This window comes from Xenopus laevis, chromosome 2S, assembly GCF_017654675.1.
Source record: "Xenopus laevis strain J_2021 chromosome 2S, Xenopus_laevis_v10.1, whole genome shotgun sequence".
In the NCBI taxonomy this organism is placed as follows: Eukaryota; Metazoa; Chordata; class Amphibia; order Anura; family Pipidae; genus Xenopus; species Xenopus laevis.
The window spans coordinates 133,210,082-133,220,189 of NC_054374.1; positions in this window are offsets into that span (position 1 = coordinate 133,210,082).

Genomic DNA, 10,108 nt, shown 5'->3' on the forward strand with positions numbered 1-10,108 from the left:
ATCCAAAGCAATCAATCATATCTTAACTTTCCTTGTTCTAACCGAAGCAGGCCAATAAATGCTGCCTACTGACTGGTTCTGCTAACTCCTACCAAATAAACTTCAACTTGGCTACTGATCTGAGATATATGCATATACAATATGTGGGGATTTTATGCCGGTAAATAAATACTATCCTAGGAAGGAGTTAACTTGTGTACCTCCTCTTAAATTTGTGGAAGTGATGCTGAAACCCGACAGACTTTTCAGTGGTCTTAATTTTACCTCTTTATTCAGTTGTCAAGGCAACCAGAGTGCTAAAAATGTTGCAAAACAGCAGGAATAATTAAATGGAGGGGTGTTACAAACGCTAATGGAAAAAAAAATACATTGCATATATTTTTAAATAGAACGGAGAAATGTCACGGCGGGTAAGTGTGTGGCTGTTACCAAGATGAAGAACTCCAGCTCTGCAATTATATTGCTTTAGATGCACCGCAAGAACCTTTCATTTGCTTTATTCCCTTTGCCAGTAGATGTGCAAAAGCCCCCACGTGGACCACTGAACAACCCCACATGTGTACTTTCATGATGAGAAAGATTCTTTTTATTATACTGACAATCCTACACGCAAGTATTGTGTCTTCACTCCATCTTTGTACCCATTTGCACTTATTGTTCATATTGTTTTATCAGAATATTATTCAGATTAGTCCTTTGCATTTTGTGGTCATTTTGCCTGGTCATGTGATTTCAGAAAGAGCCAGCACTGCTTTCTGGCAGGCTGTTGTTTCTCCAACTCAATGTAACTGAATGTGTCTCAATGGAACTTGGCTTTTACTATTGAGTACTGTTCTTAGATCTACCAGGCAGCTGTAGATCCCATTGTTCTGTTGTTAGGCTGCTGGGGGGCAGGGGAAGGGAGGGGGTAGTGTCACTCCAACTTGCAGTACAGAAGTAAAGAGTGACTGAAGTTTATCAGAGCACAAGTCACATGACTGGGGGCAGCTGGGAAACTGACAATATGTCTAGCTCCATGTCAAAATTAAATATAAAAAAATATTGTTTGCTTTTTTGTGAAATGGATTTCAGTGCAGAATTCTGCTGAAGCAGCACTATTAACTGATGCATTTTGAAAAAAACATGTTTTTCAATGACAGTATCCTTAATAGGATTTTGCTGTTCCACTCATGGGTCCATATACCACTGTGAATATCATATGTATGTAAGGAACCCACAGAGATGAGTCTCAAAGCCCTAGCATTAAAAGCAACTATAAAATGTAGGCACTGAGAGTAGGTAACTGTTCATATGAATTAGTGGTGTAGCAAAAGGGGGAGATGTAATAAAAACATCAACAAACCTACAGTGGTTCAGCACCCTAGCCTGTCTCCTTCCCCTGAGTGCTACACTACAGACCCAGTCCAATTGTTTGCACTGAGCTGGGAAACATTACCCAACCTACACCATAACACAAAACATAAACATATTTTTATTCAACAATACCCACAAAAGGGTTGTTGTATCTATACCTAGGACTTTGAGTGTATCGAGTGTTAAAGTAAATTTACCAGATCATGTGACACACATAATATACAGTAGGCTTATTCATACTTACAGGAAATTGACTAGTAATTAATGATTGCACACAGTCATAAGGCAATATGGTAGGAAGATGCATTATGTAGGACTTTGTTTGAAGGAGCGTAGATTGTGTTTAAATCAATAGGTGTTGTATAGTCACTGGATATGATTGCCAACTTTGTGTATGGAAAATGCCGTCTCCATAATAAATGCCACTGAGGTATGTATGGGTGGCTATGTTTTACCTTAAAGGAAAACTATACCCCCAAAATGAATACTTAAGCATTCATTTGATCATACCTGAAGTCTGATAAAAATCATTATAACATTAAATAAACCCAATAGGATTGTTTTGGATCCAGTATGGATTTATTATATCTTAGTCAGTGCTACGCAATATGTTGGCGCTATATAAATACATGTTAATAATAATAATAAAAGTTGGGATCATATACAGGCTACGTTTTATTATTACAGAGTAAAAGGAAACATCTTAAATTTTTGAATTAGTTAATTAAAATTGAGTCTATGGGAGACAACTTTCCGATAATTCTGAGTTTTCTGGATAATGGGTTTCCCGATAAACGGATCCCATACCTGAACAGACATATCGATCTATTGTGTACCTTGGAGCACTTTTAATACATAAGCCCCTTTGCTACTGACGCAGCAGCATTTTTGTAATATGCTGTGTTCTGCATTTCAGTAACAGTAACATATTTTGTTTGATGACATATAGGTCTGATAGCAACTGTGAGAAATGCAGTTGGGATATGAGAAGATTCACAAAACGTTAAAAATATCTGAATTATTTTACTCTCTGGTGGTATTTTGACTCAAATTGTGACATGTGGAGAAATACAACACGCCACCTACTGGTTGAAGTTTTATAATAATCAGCAGTATGCCCTGGGCAGACACAGAGACATCAGAACCCTAGAAAAATATGAACTGGCCTACTGTCTGTCTGTGTAACAAAAACAAAAAGCACGGAAAAATTCTACTAATGCTATTGCCATATTAAACCCCCACACATTTAATTAAATCTATGTATAGATTGACAGATCTAAGACAGATCTCTATATTTTTCAACTGAATTTTGGGCATGAGAAAAGTTGTGGAACTTTTTTTGTTCTTGGTGTGAGAAGCTGGCTGCCTGTACACATCATTTTTGGGGGGCATTGGCTATGGTAGGCAGGTAAGCAGAGGATCAGGAGCATAGAGACAGGGACACAGCGTATTCAGGCAAAAACACAGATTTATTTAGGAAAACTCTGCCAACATAAAGTCACTGGCATATAGGAACACAGTTCATTAGCGTTTTAACATCACATATTCAAGACTCCCTTCCCACTGGGGTTCTAACCATACAGGGTGGCTTCCACACTCTGGAATATTCAGGCTTCTCACTAAGCCCTTCTGACTTACCCTCCAGGGACACAAATTCACCAGCTTCTGGCATAACTCTCCTTCTGGCAGCACCTCAATCACTTTAGACTCAATCTCAATCACCTGGTCACATCTCTCTCTGCTCCTTGCATTAGCACCCCAGTCCCTCTGGGAGTTCTTAACACAGACAGGTAACCTTCCTATTTTGTACCCTGCTCTGAGAGACCTTCCAAACACTTAACTATGATTAAATACCTTTCCACAGGACCAGGGTCGGAACTAGGGGTAGGCAGAGTAGGCATATGCCTAGGGCGCAAAACTTGGGGGGCGCCAGGCATGTACCTTCCACTACTGCCTACCCCAGTCCGCGCCTCTTGCTGCTGCTGTTGCCGAGTGAATGCGATGCCGAATGACGCATGTGTCAGTACTCATGCGCGCGCTCACCGTGAGGGGAGGGGGTGACGCTGCGTGCGTTTGCGCGCATGCGTGGATCTCGTGTAGGCGCGCATGCGTGTGCTGATGTGGTCGCTCTCGGCGGAGGGGCGATGTGGCCAGCTGGGTTGCCTGGGGCGCCCAGCTGGCCTGGCCCGGCCCTGCACAGGACAGCCTTCCTGTAGGAAGTGAGCTCCAACATGTGAACTGGACCACTGGAATAGATTGACTGTTCCCTCTAGAACACTATGGGGTGACTAATGGGTGACTAATGGGTGACTTTTTGAAGGGTCAGCTTCGCACCCATTGCACCACTTTGCCAGGCACAAATGCGATACGAATGCGCTAATTCACTAAAATGCAAAGTTTTGTCCCGTGCGTCGAATACTGGCGTTACTTCGGCTGCGCGCGCATTTCATAGCATTCATTTGTGCCTAGCGAAACTTCGCTAGTAATCTTGCGCTTAGGTCAATTTGTATAGGGCGCATGGTCTGAGGCAAATCTGGCAAAAGAGGTAACGTTCAGTGAAATCCACATTTTAGAGTACCATCCATTTGTCAGAGCGAAAAGTCGCCTGGCGATAGAGTGTGATTGACCGCTAGTGACGGTCTGTTTGGCTAGTAAATTACCGACTGCACCTGGTAGTAAATTGGCGTTGTCACTTCGGGTGCTCACGCTAGTGAATTGTCGCTAGCATAAGCAACTTCGCTCCTTAGTAAATCTGCCCCTATAGCTTCCAGGACCAGACAGCAAAATCCTTTAAACAGAGAAAGCATTTTCTGTTTAGACACATCTCACTTGCAGTTTTCTACTTCTATTGTGGAAAAACTAAAGACAAAACTCACCTTTTTACACATTTCTTTGGTCATTCTACCACATTGGGTATTTATTATTTGTTGCTTGAATTTTCTCAATAGTGAAACTGCCTTTTTGTGTAAGGATGACATAGGCTTTAATGGTAAAGCAACCTAAGTATTATCAACAAATTCTCAATTTGTAAGTGGTGCAAGGCGCGAGAAAAACATTTATTGTTGAGACTGCAAAACATATCAGCCTTTGTTAAACTGGCCATATTAGTTTAGTTGACCAATGTTATAGACTCCTCTGAGACCCATCTCTGAAGACACGCAAACATTGGTCAGATAAACAGTACCTTTTTATTTATTATTTATTTTATTTAAGCTGCTAAAAAGCTTTCTGCATTCTGCTGCATATTTTTTTTTTATATCTTAGGAAATATTGCTGTTAAATATTGTGACTCTGTTTAATTTAAATAACTCCTGCATTGAAGCAATCGATAAATCAGAGTTCTTATTATATTGCTCAGAAAGATGCAGCCTAATTAATACAGAAGGCCCCAGGAGACGAAGGCTCAAGTTGGATGGTAATTAGAGGTATAGTATATAAGTGAAACGTTGCCTACACTTATGAAAGCCCACCTGGGACAGAACTAATTAAAATCAGTAATATTCCATTGGAAATCAATTTTTCTTCTTAATACAATGTCTGAACACTGCCAGAAACCATTATGTTATTTAACGTTGTTACTGCCCTTTGAAGGACTAACAATGGCAATACTTAATCACTGCTTATAGTTTGTTATTGATGTCAGCTTTTAAATTACAGAGAAGGGTTGCGCAGATTAATTAGCAGTGGACCACGTAGAAGAAAATATCCACCGAAAAAGAGTGCAATATAGTGCCTTTCTTAGCCAGACTACATCACCTCTTGTATACCAGGCTCAGCTTGTGGTCTTATGTCCAAGTATAAAAAGAAGCCTTTTTTCAATTCATTCATTCAACCAGTGCAACACCCTCTGGCATTTTTTTAAAACAAAATATTTTACACTGTTTCATGTGTGGTCTATTCAGGTTGATCAGAGCACCTTTGAAATCAGATATTAATAAACACCCTACAATTTACAGCCACCAAAGAAGGAGAAGCCGCCACTCAGGGTAAGGTGAGCAGGACAGCCATCAAGGGGGGACAGGGGGGGAGAGTTGTAGGGGGCCCGAGGGTAAGGGGGGCCCGGCCACGCCGCACTTTCTTGATTAGCCAGGCCCCCCTGCTATCTGAGAGCTGCTGACTTCAGGAAGGCAGGGCGGGAGTACAAGGGGAGGTATCTTCTGTTCATTACTTCCCATAATTGGTCACTGAGTTTAAGTCCTGGTTGAGTTGGATTGGATAGCTGAGGTTTGAAGTTCTCCTCCAGCTCATTCAATCACCATGCAGCTTTACCAGAAGATGCAGCCACCTGTGCTCCCCTCCTCCCTTCTGTAGTTGGCAGCTCACTGACAGCAGGTGGGCCACTGACGTTTAAGGGGGGCCCTGGCCACCAATTTTTTTTCCCCATGTGGGGTCCACAAATGTTTTTTTTTAATGGGGGGGTCCTGACTACAAATGTTTTTTTCAATGGGGGGGCCCTGACCACCAATATTTTATTTTTTTTATTAACATGTGGGAACCATAGCCACCAATGTTTTTGTTTTTTTAGTGTGTGGTGGGGGGTGGACCTGTAGGCGAGGCTTTTGGTGGGCTCAGCCCAGGGGGCCCAGGAATTTTTTTCGTATGGGGCCCTGCAATTCTGATGGCGGCCCTGAAGGTGAGTATTATGTTTTGCTGCATACACCTCTATTCTTTAGGGAAACAGCGGAGGTTGGGCATATTTACCTTTTGTAAGCAAAGTACATTAACATAGAATTTTCACTCTCCTGCATTAGATTTTGGATTCACTTCAGTATTTACCTGGTGTCTGGAGCAGCACAAGTTCAGAGGTGGTGTCAACCTAAGTGCTTATTAATGTATTGAACATGTACTTTACATAGTACTCCATATTGAACTACGGGGGGATATCAGTCATATTAAATAGGATTAAGATACCATTCTGAATATTAATTTTTATGGCTGCAAATGGAGGTATGAACAACCACACAAATATTTTTTTCTATTGCATCTGCTTTTTATATCAGACCATGAAACCTACTGTGATGTACGGTATGTGTTAAAAATCCCTTCTATGGATTCATGTAAATTAAATATGTATAATAAAATCCCTTATCAAATAGCCTAATTAGAGGAAATCAAGCAGTGATACAGTATTGATCCCCAGAGCACATGCAAATCCTTAAAATGCTTTAATGCTTGGATGCCTTACAGCTTCCAAAGACTTGCGGCAATTGTTCTCGCATTCAATTTCTGTTGTAGTCTCTCTATTAACAATCAGTTATGGGATTTCTCAGCTACATCATAAATCACAGATTTTATAAAGCTATACTTGTGTGTTCTAAAGGCACCCTAACCTCAAAATTGTTCTTTGCTTGGCATATATTTGCTAGATATAGTTGTATCTTATCACTGCCTCTGAGCAATCTTTTTATACCAATTCCATTGGTACAAAATAGTCATATTTAAAATGTTAGTCCAGATTAAACGCCCTCTAATCCTGTTGTGAAACCTTTTATCTTTGAATCAGTGTTGGACTGGCCCTCCATGATACCATGATACCTGCTTCTAAGCATTTGTTACAATTCATGTTCATTAACTAGTACTAGGGGCCAAATAGATGGAAAAAATATCATGAGTATATCATGAAAAGAAAAAGTACTAAAAAAATAAAAACATTAAGTGAGATGTGGAAGAAAATTAGATTGGAGAATAGGCCCATGGTCTAAGGTTTTCTGGTGGGCTCAGCGACAAATCGCTTCTTCTTCGGGCGACTACGCTACACAAACTGCCTTCCTGCCGGAATGCTTTGTTTTCCGTAGTCGACCAAAGTTGGAAACTTCGGGCGACTTCCGGAAATCCGAAGCGATCCGAGTGCCATCCTGCCGGCGATTTACATTCTAGCCGGCAGGAAGGCAGTTTGGGGAGATTAGTCACCCGAAGAAGAAGTCACCCGAAGTCACTGGGCGACTTATTTCCCAAAATGGTAACACGTGTCTCTGTCCTTAAACCTCCACAACAGAGCAATTTGATGTATGGAGCTTTAATAATAAACAAATGTTGGCGATGTGTTGCGCCAGCTTAATAACTTGCTGAAAATTATAGTACATAGAAACTGTGCCTATATGCCAAAGTATTTTAGAGACATACTGTAAACTGCCATCATTACAGCAATTTTTCCCCATTTATACACTGCCTCTATGTATCTACTTCAGAGACACGAAAGTCTCGTCAAACCTTTGTGAGAATTTGATCCAGCTTGTATCAGGTCATAGATTCACTGAGGCTGAGTCACTTTCTGGCTTAGATGGGGCTTTATCCTCTCTCATTTCTGAAGAATTAAAACATAATTATGCATAAAATGAGGTTAGAGTCAGTATACTGTATTGAGTTAATGCTAATTACTGCATGGGTCTTCCATTTCCAAATCTACAAGATGACTGTTGAAAAATGATATGTGAATCATTGGCATTTAATTAGATTGCTGTTATCATCAACAGGAACTAAACTACCTGCAAGATTGTCTTCCTGTTAAACCAACATAAGAAAAGTTTGTACAGCTTCAAGAAGAGCCTGATATAACCTTTTGGGTAGAGAACTTAAGTAAAAGGAAAGTTTAGCATTCACTTGATATTTCAATGCATGTTTAGTAATATATGGCCACAGGGTACGGTCCGAATTCTGGAAGTTACTATGGTGCTTGATCTGTTATAAATAAATATATAAATAACATTAAATATCAGGTAAAGACTCCAACATAATTCTTATTTAGAATTATCAAACATCATCTATGAGATGAAGGAGTATCATTCTTGTACTCATGCAAAACAACTGTATATTTCTTTAATATAAGCAGTTGACCAGTATAACAAACTTTAAACATGTCTATCTGCAATAATATAGTTTAGAAAATATTTTAAGGGGTAGTTATTTAATTGTGATGAGCTAGTATTATAGTGCTAAACATTATTAAACTGAATTCGTATCATAGTATAGTAGACCCCCTCCAATGTTGGTAAAGGCATCTGCTTTAAGGGGTATTATAAGTGTCACTTGATGTAGCTAGGCTCAATAACACATGTTGTGTATGGCACTCATGTGTGCATCTTATACCATAGAGGAACAACTATTATATGACATAGGAAACATATGGAAACAGGGTAGAGAGCTCAATAACCCATCTAAATTAATAATTGGTAGATTTTTGTCTAAACCAAGAAAGAGCTGGAAACAGGGTAGAGAGCTCAATAACCCATCTAAATTAATAATTGGTAGATTTTTGTCTAAACCAAGAAAGAGCTGAATGGAAATGTTTAGTCCAAAGAGCTCTACATATATAAGAGAGATATGCTCATGGTCTATTTTGCCAGTCCACTTACCTGAGCAGGCAGGGAAAGTGCAGTGGAACTTAGACAAGTCAGGTCTAGCAAGTGATAGGCTACTCACTTTAATAGATCACTCTAGGCATGATAGATAGTCAGGGCTATTTATCCGAGCAGCACAAGATCTACGAGCAGCGTTGAGTGCTGGGACCAAGATCCCGGTACTAATTGACCAGAATTAGGGACTAACTGTTGAGCCAGGCTTTAGGGAGACACACAGGAGCTTTTCTTAGGGTAAGGGCTGAAAGCGAGGGTAGCCTCTGTCTATACTGTGTATTCTCTCTCTTACCCTGCTGGGATATATACTGATCATTGGTGCTGTAAGTATGTGCCTGTCTTCAAATGTTCCTTGTATCTGCTTTATAATGATAAACTCCTTTGTGGTCTGTGTTCTTAAATAAAAAAGTTAAATATGTTCTATGGTTAAGTTATAAAAAAATACTGACACCCATTTATTGTGTACTGTCTATAGTTGTAGCTCAACAGCACCCTGGCTCCACAACATTGCAAGTGCTAACACCTAAGTGTCTTGACCTAAGTGTCATATACAGTATATAGTGATTGTTGAATTTGAAATACATTATTTTCATAACAACTATATGATGTGAGTCTGGCACCATAAAGCATGCTTTGAAATTGATGTATCCACCATTTATGAAGTCAATTTATAGGATATATAGGATATAGTATATATAGGACAACGGGAAGCCCCACAGTGCGTGACTCCCATTATTTAGTTTTGTGCGGAGAAATTCCTAAAACAATGGCATGTATTCAAATGCCCTCCATTGAGCATTCAGTATGCCACTGCAGTCAAGATGAATTTAATATATAGGCATGGCAAAGGAAAATATATACTGTAGGTCTTTAGGGATCTTAGCTGAGCTAATCCATGTTCTACAGAAGAGGACAAGGAGAAAAAAACTGCTGAAACAATAACATCCAAACTCCCACGCTCCTTTCTGCTGTTATAAATAAGCTTTCTGTAGGTGTTTGCTGCAATAAACTATTAATTAAGGCAGACAAAGATGCAACAGATATTTAATCTCTTCCTACACCTCATTGTTCTCTAGGCATCCTTCTTGCTTCTCACTAACAGTCTGCATACGTTCAAAGACTCTAAGGGGCAGATTTATCAACGGTCGAATTTTCGAGGGTTAATAAATCCTCGAATTCGACTCTCGAGGTAAAATCCTTCGAATATCAAATTCGAAGGATTTTAGCACAAATACTTCGATTGAACGATAAAATCCTTCGATTCGAAAGTTTCAAAGGATTTTAATCGATTGATCGAACGATTTTTATTTGATCATAAAAAACCTAGAAAAGTGCTGGGGAAGGTCCCCATAGGCTAACTTTGAACCTCAGTAGATTTAAACTGCCGAAGTATGTAGTCAAAG